The 17,884-nt window shown below is 38.6% G+C and overlaps 1 pseudogene; it reads right to left on the minus strand.

Moving 5' to 3' along the window:
- Positions 1 to 479: 479 nt before the first annotated feature.
- The window catches only part of LOC149148605 (putative acetyltransferase At3g50280), a 52,084-nt pseudogene continuing 34,679 nt past the window's right edge, over positions 480 to 17,884 (minus strand).

Below are 17,884 nucleotides of genomic sequence, written 5' to 3' on the forward strand. Positions count from 1 at the left end.
GAGAGAAGGAGGAAAGAAGAAACACAGAGGGAGAAATGTGGAGAGAGAGGGAGTGATAAGGTGGAGAAATTTCATCAAATTTTGCACTAAAAAGTATTTGCACCCAAGAATCTTCTCAACCCCTTGATAGATCTAGAGTTAAAATGACTCGAGACTAGTTATAAACTTTGGTTTTCTATCCTTTTTTGGTTCAATACTGGTACGCTGAGATTATGCGAAGGATAAAAAATGCCATGCGCATCAACAAATTTTCAAAATAAATGCACACACGAGGTTGTTGCACTGATAACCATGAACGCACCCCGCTGCTAATCATTCACAAAACAATTTCAAGCCTATTGAAACACAAAAAATGAAATATCCCCTGGTTGCTAATTTAGATACCCAATACTTTGGTCCGCATTCAACCATATCAGAAAAATGGGTTGTTGCAAAACTTTTGTCATCTACATGTAATAATCATAGAGCTGAAGGATCTTCTAAGGGAAAAGAAACTGTGGGTTCGTCTCGAAGGCAACCGTGAAATGAGGCACAAGACGGATCTCTACATCGACACCTCCAAACCCTTCCCTCTCAGGATATGCAAACATTTTTCCATCAAACTTGTTTTCCCACCCACTCCTTACACACACGGGCCATCCCCATCCAAAATTGTTGTCATACATTGGAAATCTTGGAGAGCTTCCCATAATCACATTGTTATCGCTAATCATTCTATCCAGTTTCATAGCAGTGGGGTATTGCTTATATTTTTGCAGTGCCACCCTAATATTTCCATCGCGGTGTGGCCATATGATTTCGTGGAGCAATCCCAGTGCAGAACATATATCGCAGGCTAGGAGCTCCCCTGCGGTGACCGTGGTGCTAACGATTTTGATGGCGTTTTCGAATTAAGAATAAGGTAATGGATGTTAGAAAAATTGAAGAAAAATTTACGTGGAGAGGCAGAGTAAAATATTTCGCAAAGCTACTTTTGTGCAGCTCACCTTCTCACACCGCGAAGGTAATTTCGTGCATCTCTATGACATTCACTAAATTGATTTTGTAGACCTAGAATTCGCGGAGCTATTGTAGAGACTTAATAAATGAACATAATTCACTTATGGAAAAAACAAAGGTAAAAGCTTGGAGAATCACAAATAAAACTTAGGATTGATTTCTAAATCTTGCAAATACGTTCACATGAGGTTGCAACTCATTTACTAAGTAAAAAAAAAATACTTCACGCAGAATAACACAATAACTATTGTTTTCATGTGCCCACCAAACTTTGCTCCACCATTTTCTCCTCAGAGACTCTCACTCTTTTTCTTGAACTCTCTTACCTTGTCACATTACAAAATGACTTTTACATTCATATTTAACTCAACATATGATTTTACATTTAATTCATGACAGAGAAAAATAATTAATATGATGTTGTTGTTGAGTGTGATCAAAATCATGCAGGTGTTTGTGGAGTGTGGGCAATAGTCCTTGAATGAATGCTCTCCCATATCTATTTAGCAAAATACATTAAATGCTTTAAATTCCTTGTTGTGTTTTAGAATGTTTTGTGCCTGAATTTAGTCCTTCCATCTTCAAATTGAGACACAACCTGCAAAAATGTTTCTGACAAGTATGGTTGTTAGGGTGATTATTATGGTGGTTGGGATTATTATTTCCAACACTCCCCCTTAATCATAGTTGCCGCCATTGACAATTCCCAAATAGTTTCTGAGATAAGAAAAACTTTCACGTGCCAATGTCTTTGTGAAGATATTAGCAAATCGATCCTGTGACCTGCAGTGCTGCAACACAATTCCATCATTGTTAATCAACTCTCTAATAAAATGATATTTAGCATCGATATGCTTGGTCCTTTTGTGGAAGACATAATTCTTTGACAATGCAGTTACTGAGGTGTTGTCATAGAAAATAGTTGTCGCTCCCTCTTGGTCATGACGAAGATCCCTCAACATCCTTCTCATCCAAAATTCTTGACACACTGTTGTTGTTTCTACGACATATTCAACTTTTGTTGTTGAGAGTGACACTATTGGCTGCTTCTTAAAGGCCCATGAAATGGCTCTGGAACCCAAATGAAAAACATATCCTGACGTGCTCTTTCTGTTATCGACACTTCCTACCCAATCATTGTCAGTGTAACCAACCAACCTGCAATCACTTGTTGTTGTGCACCAAATTCCACACTATTTTATTCCATTGACATACCTTAGAATCCTTTTCGTTGCTTGCCAATGTCTCCTTGGGTGTGTCCATGAACTTCAACACCAAACTCACTGCATACATTATATCCGGCCTAGTTTCGGTCAAATACATCAAGATTCCTATGATGCTTTTGTATAATGTTGAATTGACATTGCTACTGCAATCTTCATTGCTCAACTTCAACCCCATGACAGTTGGAGCTGGTGTGGACTTTTTGTTGTGCATTTTAAGCCTCTCCAAAATGTTTGCCACATACTTTTCTTGAGAGATAAAAATGCCATTTTCTATTTTCTTCACTTCTATGCCCAAAAAATATGTTAACAATCCCAAGTCAGTGATTTCAAATTCACTCTTCATGACTTTTTTGAAATTAGTGATGAGGAAATCATCACTACCCGTAAAAATCAAATCATCTACATATAAGACGACAATGAGAATCTTACCTTTGCTCTCTTTGAGTGTAGAGAGTAGGATCGCCGTCACATTTGTCAAAACCATTGTCCAACAACTAGGCATCTATCCTATTGTACCATGTGTGCGATGCTTGCTTCAACCCATAAAAACATTTCCTCAACCAATACCTTTGTCTTCTTGGCCTTCTACCACATAACCAGGCGGTTGCGCAACATACACTTCCTCTTTCAGCACTCCATTCAAGAATGTTGATTTTATGTCCATTTTATACACTCTCCATTTGTGTTGCATGGAAATCACCACAATTGCACGCATTGTCTCCATCCGTGGGACTGGCACGAACGTCTCTGCGTAATCTCTTCCATGATGCTGCTTGTATCCTTTGATAACTAGCCTCACTTTGTGGCTATCAATCTTTCCCTCAATGTTGCTTTTGGTCTTATAGATCCGCTTCACTCCAATGACATGTTTTCCTTTCAGAAGGTTCACTAACTCCCATGTGTCATTCATTTCTATTGCCTCTATTTCTTCCTCCATTGCCGCAACCCACTTCTCTTCTTTGACTGCATCTTCAAAATGGATTGGATCATCTACATGACAAAATAATGCAAATAAGGAATTCAAACCAGCGCTGCTATCAACTTCTTCTTCTTCATAAATTTCATTTAAATTTGTGAATTTTGGTCTTCTTGTGCTTGCTGAAGATGGGCTTGACATGTCACTTGGTATCACGCTTCACAGTGTTCTTGGAGAAGCACTTTCTTGGCTACATGAAACTATCCTATTATTTGTTGATGGAATTTCTTGCTACCTACTTTGTTGTGCTTGAATAGGAGTAGAGGGAGCCATTGTTGAGGAATTACTTGCTCCTATTAATTCCTCTTTGTTCTCATGTGGTATACATGCTTTCACATTGACTATCTTCTCTAAACTTCCATCCCATGTTTCCTCTTCTATGAACCACATATCTTGTTGATTATGACCTTCTTGGTTAATGGATTGTAGAGCTTGTATGCCTTGGATTCATCACTGTATCGAACAAATACACATTTCTCCCCCTTTATATCCAAATTATTCCTTAACTCATCTAGGACAAGTGCATACACCACACATCCAAAAACTCTCATGTGAGTGACATTTTTCTTTCTTCCACTCCATGCCTCTTTAGGAACAATGTTCTGGACACTTTTGGCTGGACATCTATTCAAGATATATGTTGCACAAGTGACAGCTTCAGCCCAATAGTCACTTGGAAAATGATTTTCCTTCAACATACTCCTTGCCATCTCCATAATGGTCCTATTCTTCCTTTCTGCCACACCATTTTGCTGAGGTGTATACCTTGTTGTAAATTTCTTGTGAATTCCATGCTCACTACAAAATCGAAGGAAATCATTTGAGATATATTCGCCACCTCTATCAGTCCTGAGGACTTTGATGTAGTGCCCACTTTTCTTCTCAAGAAGAGCCTTGTATTGGTGAAAGTGCTCAAACACTTCACTTTTCTGTTTTAGGAAAAAGACACATGTCTTCCTTGTGTAGTCATCTATGAAGGTCAATACATAGCGGTTGCCACCAATTGATGGTGTCTGCATTGGTCAACATAAATTTGAGTGGACAATCTCCAAAGGTGCCTTTTGCCCTTACTGACTTTCCTGTTGGAAATGTCTCTCTATATTGCTTGCCCAAGATACATCCTTCACAGAAGGTGTTTGGTTTTTTTGTGAGTGGTAAACCCTTCACCATGCTTTTCTATGCAGCAAATTCAAACCTCCAAATTTGAGATGTCCAAATCTCAAATGCCATAACCAGTTTTCATCTTTTACCTCTGCTAGAAAGTTTACTTCTATGACAACTACCTCTTTTCGTGCAGCCTCCTGTGAGTTCATAGATAGTTGTGCTTGTGCACCTTCTTTCTACAAATTTTATTTTAATTTTAATGGAAACATTCTATTGTTTGTCATCTGAATCTTTGCAATCAACTATCTTCTTGGCGACATATGCAAAATTGTGCATACACCATCCTTGAAAAAGACATTGTAGCCCTTTTGCATGAGCTATCCAATGCTTATGAGGTTATGTTTCCGAATGGGGACAAAGTAAACATATGAGATGTACTTCTTCTCCCCCTTCTTTTTAGGATATTAACTCTTCCTTTTCCTATGACAGAGACTTTTCTATCAGTCCCTAACGTCACTTCAGATTTAATACTTTCATCTAGATTTGAAAACATTTCTATGCTTCCTGACATGTGGTTGTTACACCCTGAATATAAATACCATATATCACTCTGTTTTTCTTGTGCTACATTACAAGCTAAAAGAATGCTATCATGGTTCTTATTTTCTGTTGTGAAATTTACACTCGGTTTGTTACTAATGTCATATTTCTTTTTTCTATATTCATTTGCATAATGACCATACATCTTACAATAATGACATTGGACTTGAGATTTATCATACCTCCGACCTTGTGCTTGATTTTGGCTTGGGCCTTGACTTAGATTTTGATTGCCACCTCTTCCACTTCAGCTTGAAGGGTTGCATCTTCCACCTCTGTGTGGACTTCTTCCTCTTCCTCTAGCATATGATCTTCCTCTGCCTCGACCTTGACCAAATGATACATGTGTCTTGAAGGCATTCTCCAATGAGGAGCTTGCTGCTCTATTCAGTCTATGTTCATGAGAAATAAGTGATGCATTAAGCTCATCCAATGAGAACTATGAGAGATCATTTGTCTCTTCTATGGCCACAACAATGGCCTCAAACCTTGCTGGCAAACTTCTAAAAACTTTCTCAACTATTCTTCTCTCCTCAAGTGTCTCACCATGAGACCTAATTTGAGTAACCAACCCACTTACATGTGTAAAAAATGAGTCTATATTCTTATACTCTTTCATACAAAGTGTTTCAAAATCTCTCTTCAACATTTGCAGCTTTGTTGTCTTGACTTTTGCCATGCCTTGGTGTTATAGACATATTTGGGCACCGCAACCCCAATCATATATGTCCATAAACCAAGGGCTTCTAAGTCCCTAAAAGTGTTGTTTCATACCCTAAAGGAGCAAGGTCTGTTGGTTACATCATCTCCCAGAAGTTTTCCATGAAAAACCACTTAGAACTGGTTAAAGCAGGACCATACAGACTGCCGAGTGCAAAAGTTGCCATCCATCTCACCTGCCACATGCAAAACGTGTGATGCATACTGGAAATCCCTTATATAGGGTGCGATGAGAGAGAGCAGACAAATGGAACAAGCAGTTTGCTAGGTGGAAACCAAGAGAATCTTCTAGAAACTACTCATTTGACACTTGCCTCTCTGAGTTCGCTTAGGGATGAGTAAGACATCTAAAATCTCCATTTGGAACTAAGAACTATCAAATAGATGACACTAATCAAAATCCCAGAAGCTGACTCACCCCCCTGCAAATATCTATAAATGGATCCCTCATCCAAGAGATCCAAAGGCTGGAATTGGGTAATTTGCAAAGAGGTGCTACTGGTTTCTATTTGAAGACATGGTTGGGTGATCTTGCTTTGTCTGAGGTGAAGAGGGCTTCCAAGCTGGGAGGATGGCGCTGGGTTTGTTATATGCATATTGTGTCTGAATACTGTGTTTGTTATATGCATTTGTATGGTTAATATATATTTGATCCAATATTGTTTGCAGTGTAAGATCTCTATGCTTTGATGGTATTATGTTGTTGTGAATCTACAGGTGCTCTTTGAAGCTAGACAGGTAAGGAAGCAGTGGTGAGATTCTGTCAAAGGGGAAAGGAAACAAGCGAGGAGCCAAGCAGAAGACTAAGGTTGGTACTCTTTGCTTCTTTCCCATCTCTCTCTCGTAAAAGAAAAACAAGTGAATTTAATCTGTTTGTTTCTAAGATAGCTACCCGTCTTAGTGGGATTAGAAGCTCTGAATAGACACTAGATTTCCCGATCACAAAATGGTGACTCCACTGGGGAGCGATTAGTTTGATTGCTTGTCTCTATTTGTTTGATTGATAAACCACAGATGGAGCCTGAAGTCAAGCCATCTAACCTTCGAACTGCATTTTCTCTGCAAGTGCAAAGTAGATCACCGCTGCTTTAGTCAATCTTCGGGTTTGTTTATTAACTAAACAATTGACTTGCAAACATCATAAGTGCCCTAGAGGTAGCTTGAGTCACATCATTAGATCAGCCCTATACTTTGTAGTTACTGACTATCATTTGCTCGGCCTAAATCCGTGAACTAAACTGCAAACTGTGACCAAAAACCAAGTTAAAGTCTCGTTCCTTGACCATCGCACCCTCTCCTTTAGGAAATCTGGATGCATCACACCTCCCGTGTGCAGTAGGTGGGATGCATGCTGGTTTCCCTGTGTTACAGGTGCGATGATCAGACAAGACTAGATCTGCCTCCAGATTTTGGTTTTTTCTTCACTATCTTCAGTTTTATTCAGGAGTTTTGCTATCTGTGATCAGTAGACCATTGTTGAAACCCCCTTCTTTACAGCATCCAACCTCTATTATACAAAGAATTGTGAATGTTTTTATGTATTGTGCGCCATTTACAGTTCTCTTTTACAAAATAGTAGCTTAATCGAACTATCGTCTTTTGATTTGGAAGTGTCGCAAGTGTCGTTTTCAGTCAAAGAAAAGAATAATTCTCTTTTTGATAGTCGATTACATTGTTACTCTTGTATTTGATATAAATCTATAAGTATTGCAAGTGTCAAAAGTAGTTTCCAATTCAAAATCGTAAAGTGTCGTCTTGCCTTCCTATCGTTTTTGAAAAGAAAATCGTTAGTACTGTCACTTTGAAAGAAGAGATAATTCAGATTTGTATTTAGCATTCTTTTTGTCATTCACACATTAAGAAAGTGGAAAAAAATACATGCATACGCATTTGCATTTAGACTGCTTGTTGATTTTGATTTAGGAAAGTTCATCCAGTGTGTGCTCTCTGCTCTATGTTGAAAGGATTTCATTTCTCTTTCCTTAGCAGCTAGGATTTTCATTGCAGAAAGAAGATTAAACGACTGTTTATCATCTTAGATTTCATTTTAGGAATTGTATATCTACATCACGCGGTGAACCTTAAAGGAAAACTTCTTAAGAAAGATCAACTGTAAAATAAATTTAATGAACATAAAAACGCTTTGGAACCTAACGCACAACATCTAGAAGTTTAGGCTAGAGATGCATCGTAAAGCCTGGTAACTGTCGCTTTCATCGTAGGTTGGGTGATTCCTCCTCTTTGAGACGATAAGTGCCAATACGTACTTGTGCTCCCACGTACCATCGAGTATATATTGGGAGACTACAATAGGCTATATCCTTTATCCTTAGGAAGCCATGTCTGTCACCTTGTCGATCACAATGCACTGAACATAGCATTTGAGAAGATTGATTGTCGTACCATAAAAAGTATTCTGCAGTTTTGCGATTGGTTTGGTAATCCCTCTGTCTATATTTCCAGAGCAGTCTCTTTCATTCCTTTTCAGACTCCTTAAAGGAAAAGGTCCATCTGAGCGCTTGTCACTTCAAGCTCATTAAAAATCGAAAGCGACTAGAGTCATCTTTAGCTTTTTCTCGACTCTTAAAAATTGGAAAAGCAACTTGTGTCAAAGTGTCTAAAATTTATTTTAATCGGAATAACATCATTGTTCCCTCGTTGATCTTAGGTTGAGAAAATGGAGTCCACCAACCAAGGATTTCCCCTTGGGCGAAGTCCCAGTCTTTTCTCCTCTTGGGGAGATGTTGGTGCACCTCATATGTCCACATTGTCCCTTCCAGGACTGACAATTGGCCTACCGATATGGCTTTTCTCGACCTCTGTCGTTCAAAGAACCATAATTCCTGAACAATCGAATCAGCAACTAGATGATACCAGAGTTTTCCCCCAACCTTCTACTTCGTTTGTCTCTCCCTCTCCTTCTTCCTCTTCGCTTGGTAAAGATAGTAAAACTAAAAACCAAGTAATTGAGAACAAGAAGAAGGCGAAGGAGAAGAAGAAGAAGGAGCCAACGGAAAAAATGGGCAACCGTACATTGTCTAGCGAAAATCCACACGCTGCACCATCCAAACCTAAATCTCCATGTGTCATCTGCAAAGGGGACCACTATCACCGATATTTTCCTTGCATCCCACTAGTGAAAGTGAAGTCACCAGACAAAAAGGAAAATCTAAATTTCCCTGCAGACTGTGTGAAGGAAATCATGCCCTCCACTGTTGTCCCTTCCTGGACGAAGCTAAAAGAGTCTTGGATAAACGTCCTGTATCACCACAGTGACTCCCTCCTAGGTACAAGAAACTCTTGCCGAATCCATTGCTAGTTGAAAATCCGACTGACCCACCTTTGGAGTCAGTCGAAGCACCTATCATTGAAGATAAACCCTGTGAGTCCACATCGGACCAAAGTCAATAGGTCAAGACAGCAGTTGACCCCATCTTGACTTCAGAAGATTTACCTTCAGATGATACAATCACCAAAGAGAATGAGAACAACACCGTTCAAATTCTTTTCGTAAACACAGACTCCGATGAACATGGGGACAATCTTCCCATTCCTTTACCGCAGGAAGGAAATTCGTTGGAGTTGTATCCGGCCATTTATTCGGTCCCACCTCCAAGCAACCTAGTCATTTCCTTCAATTGGAATCTACTAAGCAGACCCCGTTTACGATCTAATGTACCATTTCAAATCATAGTGCAAACTTACAAAATGGTCATGGTTGGTACCATCATAGATGAAGGGGCTTCTGTGAGTATCCTTTCCTCAACTGCTTGGAAAGCGCTTGGTTCGCCATCGCTTTTGCCTGAGATGCGAAATCTAACAGGCTTCAATAAAGGAACCAGTCGATCGTTAGGGATCCTTCCAAGTTTGCCTATAACCTTGAGAAGGAAAACCGTTTATCTGAACGTAATGGTAGTCCAAGGACCTTTAGATCACAATCTACTCCTTGGACGCGACTACATTTATAGCATGGGAGCCATTGTATCCTCACTCTTTCGAGTAATGTGTTTTCCGCATGAAGGTAGAGTGATCAAGATCATAGACCAGCTTTCATTCCCCGATTCACACATAGCTAATAGTCAAATGCCATCCTTAACAGGTCTTTTTTCACAAGGAATGTCTCATCAATCTCCAGTCCATCCACCTGATGAGCGCGAGTGATTCGGTGGTCAAGACTGAAACCCAGGGGGCATGCACCCTGGCCTGCTTCGGCAGGAAAACTTCAGGTATAGGGTAGGTTTCCACAGAGGATATATGACTGGTCTGACACACCCGTCCATTTAGGAAAATGGGATTAGACCGGAATAAGATACCTCTATTAGAAGGTAGGCCTTTCCCGATAGAACAAATGTTTTGTCTGCAAATTGAAGGGTAACTTGAAAAGGTAGGCCTTTCCCGATAGAAGAAGTGTTTTGTCTGCAAATTGAGGGGTAACCTTGGAAACTCTACTTCGCTATACCAGGGGGCATGAAAAATTTTTGCGTGAAAGTGAAAAGATACCATTTATTTTCTTAGTTTGTAGGTTCTTAACACTTTAAACTCGTAGGATTGGTCGTTCCTAGCTTACATAATAAAAGGAGTCGGAGCATCATTTCGAATGGTGCAATCTCCCTAAAAAATGAACCTATCGATGAGACATCCTTATTATACGACTGGCACGAGCAGTTTTACGCGAATTTCAAGCTCGTGAAAAATTAAACCTAGCAATGAGCATATGTTCCACCAGAGTTTAAGCTCATTAAAAAATGAACCCATCTCCGATAAATAACCGTTGTGAATGCATTATCATCAGGTTTTGAGCCTTGGTCGTGTTCTTGCCATCACCTCCACTCTGTTGTTGCCGATCATTCACCTCCATTTGATTGTTTATCCCTTTTGAGGAACAGCTGCGACGAGTGATCCTATTAGCCACCTTTTTACATTGTCATGATTATAAAGTTCCAAACCTTACCTAGAACCAGCTGCTGTCTGAAAACATCACTCGTTCCTCAAAAACCGAGTCTCCTTTAAGCTCTTTTCATCTGACTCGTAAAATATGAAAATATTTCCGAGCGATTGGCCTCTCCAGCTCGTTAAAGTGATTGGAAGTGTTATCCCTCCTCTAGATTTTAATCTTTTTGGACCTGAGGGATTATTACACAAAAAAATCGAGTGTTTGTCTTGTCGGCTCGTTAAAACTATCGAAAAGTCATCCCTTTCGCATTGTTTTACACTTTTTCGGACTTAAGGGATTATGTTATGAAAAAGGAATATTGGAGTCTTCTTTCCGTCTCTTTTTAGACTCTCTAAAATTGAAAAGAACCAAGTTATCCTTGTCATTAAACTCGTTAAAACAATAGCGACAAACTTGTCCATTCAGACAAGAGCGAGTTTCACAGTTGCTAGGCTTGCTAATACACAGCAACGGGTTTGCCCGAAGGGAAAATTATAGAACAAGCATATGTTATCCTCCTCAAGCTTGACAAAAATAAAGAGGTATTGGTCAGAAATGACTGGGGAAAATTGGGAAGAAAACTTGAAGAATCTTTATTGGTAGCAGGTTGCTCTTGAACATGACACTTTCACTCCATCACCATCATTGAGTCAGGTTGGGTTATTCCGTTCACCGGTCATATCACCATTGGTCCATTGTACCATCCACTTTTGGGGTTAACGCTACCAATCCATTTGAGTGTCGCCGATATGTTCAAGAGAAGTCACTCATAGAATTTACCTACCCAGCTTGTGTCTCATCCGTTACAATACCTTCACACTTCATTCTTTCATGACCGCCATCCTGAACCTTGTATCATCAGATTGTTTTCACCTCTACAAGATCATTTGCTCCGTTCCATGTCGTAGATGTGGGATCCATTAATGCCCTCTTATCACAGGTCACTTCTTGTCGACATTAGCTCATTATCCAAGAAGCCGACCTATTGACAACCCTTCCAGTACTTTGAAGCTTGCATACCTCAATGGAAAGTTTCTCACTTCCGTCGACAGATTTACACTAATGGCCTTCGATAAAAAGATTTGTGCGTTGTTCGACATCAACTCATGTATTCACACCACGTGAATTGTATTGCAGTACCTTGAGGGTCATCATCATCATCGGTGATTCCTCTTGCATCTATTAACAACTTAAATCATTGGCTGGTAATCAGGCGATGTCCTTCAATGTTCGACATCAGAACATCTTTTCACATGCATCGAATTATACTTTCGGATGAAGATTGAATGAGTTTTGAAGACCCCGGATCTAGTTTCATCCATCCGAGCTACGATATAATCAGGAAAATAAAGACATCAAATGTACATCATTGCTGCATAGATAATCATCCAAACTAAGGGATGATGGCTCTACCAGAATCATCAGTCTGCACACAGACGGTTGTCTGTCCTATGTGCATGAAAATGAATTTATCAAGTTGAGCATGGGAATTCCTGCCTCAGCTAGATCATGAAAATATTATGAAGATAATGTATTGTATTGTATCTTATTACAGGTCACCTTCCAGTGCGAAAAACCTCGGATCCTCACTATAAAGCATTTCCCCCGACATCAAAAGATTTATGACCTCATGCTTTAGAGGGCAATCGTTATAGACATATTTGGGCACTGCAACCCCAATCATATATGTCCATAAACCAAGGGCTTATAAGTCCCTAAAAGTGTTGTTTCATACCCTAAAGGAGCAAGGTCTGCTGGTTACATCATCTCCCAGAAGTTTTCCATGAAAAACCACTTAGAACTGGTCAAGGCAGGACCATACAGACTACCCAGTGCAAAAGGTGCAATCCATCTCACCTGCCACATGCAAAAAGTGCGATGCATACTGGAAAGCCCTTCTATAGGGTGCGATGAGCGAGAGCAGACAAATGGCACAAGCAGTTTGCTAGGTGGAAACCCAGAGAATCGTCTAGAAACTGCTCATTTGACACTTGCCTCTCTGAGTTCACCCAGGGATGAGTAAGAGGTCTAAAATATTCATGTGGAACTAAGAAATATCAAAGAGATGACACTAATCAAAATCCCAGAAGCTGACTCACCCCCTTGCAAATATCTATAAATCGATCCCTCATCTAAGAGATCCAAAGGTTGGAATTGGGTAATTTTCAAAGAGGTGCTGCTGGTTTCTCTTTGAAGACATGGTTGGGTGATCTTGCTTTGTGTGAGGTGAAGAGGGATTTCAAGTTGGGAGGATGGCGCTGGGTCAGACCAAGTGGTTGTAATCCTCTCTTCTATGACTTTTACTAATAAAGCTCTTTCAGTTTTCCTCCATATTCTTGTGTATCTCTGAATATTGTGTTTGTTATATGCATTTGTATGGTCAATATATATCTAATCCTATATTTTTACAGTGAAATATCTCTTAGCTTTGATGGTATTATGCTGTTGTGAATCTACAAGTGCTCTTTGAAGCTGGACAAGTAAGGAAGCAGTGGTGAGATTCTGTCATAGGGAAAGGAAACAAGTGAGGAGCCAAGCAGAAGACTGAGGTTGGTACTCTTTGCTTCTTTCCCATCTCTCTCTCGTAAAGGAAAAACAAGTGACTTTAATCTGTTTGTTTCTAAGATAGCTACCCATCTTAGTGGGACTAGCAGCGCTGAAGAAACACTAGATTTCCCGATAACACTTGGTAGGCTGTATGGTGGGTGTCCCATGCTTTCTTGCACTTCATTGCTACTTCAACCCTTGGGAAAATACCTTCATGAACTTCCTGGAAAATATAAAACAAGGATTTTGAATCCTTGTTCCTGTTGTCTCTTAACAAATCTCTTTCTTGTTGAGATAAGGCATCGTATGCTACTACATCTACTAGTTCTTGAAAACCATTCTCCACCAAATCCCAAATGTCTTGAGAAGAAAACAGAGCCTTCATTGTAATAACCCAATAATCATAATTTTTTCCCTTAAACTGAGGTATTTGAGGATTAGTCAAGCTTGTGCTTGAAGTTTCCATTTATAAGTGTAAAAAAGACTTTCTACCTGCTGGTAAATATTCTAAAAACAATCTTCCTTGAAAACAATTCTTACTACTAGTAAAAAAAACTTGTTTTTACACTAACAATATTTAATGTGCTCAGATACCATGTTATAAAAATTGAAGAAAAATTTACGCGGAGAGGAAAAGTAAAATATTTCAAGAAGCTACTTTCGCGCCGCTCACCTTGGCACATTGTGGAGAGAAAACTTTCTACCTGTTGGTAAATATGCTAAAAAAAATCTGCCTAAACAATCTGCCTTCAAAACAATTCTTATTGCTAGTAAAAGCACTTGTTTTTACACTAACAATATTTAACCTGGTCAAATACCATGTTAGAAAACTTGAAGAAAAATTTACGTAGAGAGGCAAAGTAAAATATTTCGTGAAGCTATTTTCGCGCAGCTCACCTTCACGCACCACGGAGGTAATTTCGTGTAGCTCTATGACATTGGTGAAGCTGATTTCACGGACCTGGATTTTGCGGAGCTATTGAAGAGACTTAATAAATGCACATAATGCACTTATGGAAAAAACAAAGCTTAAAGCTTGGAGCATCACAAATAAAACTTAGGATTGATTTCTAAATCTTGCAAATACATTCACATGAGACTGCAGCTCATTTACAAAGTAAAAACAAAATACTTCACGCGGAATAACACACAGTAAAACAAAGTAATTGTTTTCACACGCCCACCAAAATTTTCTCCACCATTTTCTCCTCAGAGACTCTCACACTTTTTCTTTAATTCTCTTATTTTGTCACTTTACAAAATGACTTTTACATTCATATTTAACTCAACATACGATCTTACATTTAATTCATGACATAGCAAAATAATTAATATGATGATGTTGTTGAGTGTGATCAGAATCGTGCAAGTGTTTGTGGAGTGTGGGCAATAGTCACTAAATGAATGCTTGCCCATATCTATTTAGCAAAATACATTAAATTATTTAAATTCCTTGTTGCATTTCTAAATGAATGTTTTCCCATATCTATTTAGAAAACTACATTAAATGCTTTAAATTCCTTGTTGCATTTTGGAATGGTTTGCACCTGGCTTTAGTTCTTCCATATTCAAACAAAGACGCAAGCTGTAAAAATACTTCTGACAAGTATGGTTGCGAGGGTGTTTATTGCAGTGGTTGGGATTATTATTTCCAACAATGGAGGTATCAATTTGGGTCAACAGTCCACCGTGAGATTGAAGTTCATCGTTTCGTGGGAAGGGAGGGCACGAGCCCTATGATGGCCTCCCATATGTGTGCAAAGAGTTCCTATGAAGGATGAGATTGTATTTGGCTCCTTTGAATTCTTCTGGTTATCTCTTTCCTTTAGCCTTGAGATCGTCTCCTTGCTGAAGTGAAATAGGGGAAAATTTCTCAATCGTTTGGGTTATGGGCAGATTGAGAGTTATGTGGGAGCCCTATATGTTGAAACACCAGCTGGGAAGTGATGGGTGAGAGATTGTGGTCTCTCCTCTGCAAAGATTGGCCCATGAGTTGATGAAATGCCACAGTGAATTCCCATCTACCACCATGTGGTTAATCATGAAACCTATCGCAACTCCATCTCTCAGCTTAGTTACCTGATTATTATCAAATTTAGGATGTAAGAAAGAAAAAGAGAAAATCAATGATCTTATTCCCTGGTCAAATGAATTCAGATTTTTCATTGAACAAAAGGAAAGAGAGGAATTTTTCCTTTTCAAAAATGATAGGGACAAAGCCTCTCCTGTTTGAGCTCTAGATAAAAAATGAGCAATAATTTTAAACACTACCTAAGAAATTTTAGAAAGGGCATGAACTCACCTGGACCACCAGTGGAGGGAGAAAATGATCATTATGATTGATAGTGCCATCTAGAGAAAAAAGTTGGCGAACCACTAGACTGACCTTCGGCCTCGTTATTTCTCGAATTCTGACATCTAATGTGGATGCTTTGATCAACTCGGTGCTGGCATCATTTCAGTCGAGGTACAGAATGCCATTTGAGAAAGTGATGAGCCTTCCTGCCAATGGGTAGAAAAGGACGAGTGTTTTGGAGAGGCTCTTCTTCAGGAGCTCCACCGGTGAAACGAATTGGGGATCGTGATGGGTGAAGGGCATGTGGTATATGAGACCCTTCTTAATATAATTGCAGTAGAGCATCTGCAAATCTGAAGGGCAGAGCTTCAATTTTTGGGGCTGCGAAAGGCGAGCTGGGATTACAGTTGACGTTCCATCCAGGCAAACCTGTCAAGCAGTGGAGGATATTTGAGGTGCAACAGACAGTAAAAAACTTAAATGTTTGCAACGATGAGACAACTTTTATAATTCAATGTGATGAGAATGGGAAGCTTTAATAGGCGAAGCCCAAATAGTTTCAATAGGCTGGTACAAGCTCGTGCTTGATAAAGAATATGATTTAATAATTATTCTACAAATGAATTATGATAATCCTACACCAGACCTTCCATAAAGGTGGCAGTTGTGAAATATTAATTTTTTAAATAAAATTTAATAAATTATATTTATTAAAAGTAATTTTACAATTTAATCTCTATTGTATTAGAATAAATACATGTAACATTAAAATCCAAATTTAGTATTCAATTTTGAATCTGGTTTGAATAATTAAATATACTTGAAACTTCAAGATTAATAGACTTTTTCAAGAATAGTTGGCTTTGAATTAGTTGGTTTCATCTAGTCGTGAACGACTGTGCCATGATGGATATGCCCGACGAATTATTTATATATATATATAATATGATTTTTTCCTAATTATCAGTGTTATAATTTTAATGATTTTAAAAATGTTAAGGCTTAAATGAAAAATAAGGTAACTATTTTATATTATAATTACTTTTATTATCTTTCCAACTAAAATTGTGTGAGATATTTTTTATTTTTGTATAAAATATTTTTTAAATATTATTATTTTGATAGCACAATTATTAAGTTTTGAGAGGCTTTCATAGTGCATTATATTGGATATTATGATTTTTGAATAGTCCACTTAGTATTACTAGTGAAATGAATCACATAGCATCAATCATCACTTTATATTAAATATCATGATTTTTTAATAGTCCACTTAGTATTGAGGAGTCCACTTAGCACTACTAGTGAAATGAATCAATCAACACTTTATTTCCACTTTATATTAGATATCATGATATTTGTGACTTTATATCCACTTTATATTAGATATCAATCATCACTATATATCCACTTTATATTAGATATCATGAGTTTTGAAAAGTCCACTTAGTATTGAGGGGTTTTCGCTGTGATTTATATTAGATATTATGATTTTTGAATAGTCCACTTAGCACTACTAGTGAAATGAATCACATAGCAGGACTTACTGGGATCACCTCTAGCTCAAGCATGCTTAACTATGGAGTTCTCCCCACAATCAAGCCCACTTAGCTTGCTACCCCATTTGCAAAACCTTAGCAAGTATTGTGCCTCATGGGATTCAACTAAGTTAAGTAAGTCATTCATTTATGACCATTTCCATAAGAGGTAGTCGTAACTAACTACTTTCTCATGATTTTTGAATAGTCCACTTAGCACTCATTGCATCAGGTGAAGAAGTGGGATTGAAACTAGTGAAATAAATCACATAGCGTTAATCGTTACTTCCGGGGCTTGCACCTGGTAACCAGGACTTCCCCGAAGGTCACCCATCCCAAATCACCTTTGGCCCAAGCGTGCTTAACTCTGGATTTTTCCCCACAATCTAGCCCACTTATCTTACTACCCCATTTGCAAATATATAACAAGTATTGTGCCTCATGAGCCATTCAAGTAGAGCTTCGTTCACTCTTTTTTATCTAAGTATTGAGGAGTTTTTTGCAGTGCATTATATTAGATATCATTTCTAGGATTCAACTATTTTAAGTAAGTCATTCATTTATGAACATTTCCATGAGAGGTAGTCGTAAATGACTAATTTATCATGATTTTGGAATAGACCACTTAATACTCATTGCATTGAGTGATGCTCACAGGGGTGAAGAAGTGGGATTGAAACTAGTGAAATGAATTGTATAGCGTCAATCATCACCGGAAGTTAAGCTAAGTGGGCTTGATTGTGGGTAAAACTCCACAGTTAAGTGTGCTTGAGCCAGAGGTGATTTGGGATGGGTGACCTCTCCAGATGTCTTGGTTACCAAATGCAAGCCCCAAAAGTGATGATTGACGCTATGTGATTCATTTCACTAGTTTCAATCCCACTTCTTCACCCGAGTTCTAAGTGGACTATTAAAAAATCATGAGAAATTAGTCAGTTACGACTA

Source organism: Pinus tabuliformis, chromosome 9 (assembly GCF_031772625.1).
Source record: "Pinus tabuliformis cultivar Carrire ecotype Pingquan chromosome 9, CPIR1, whole genome shotgun sequence".
Taxonomy (NCBI): Eukaryota; Viridiplantae; Streptophyta; class Pinopsida; order Pinales; family Pinaceae; genus Pinus; species Pinus tabuliformis.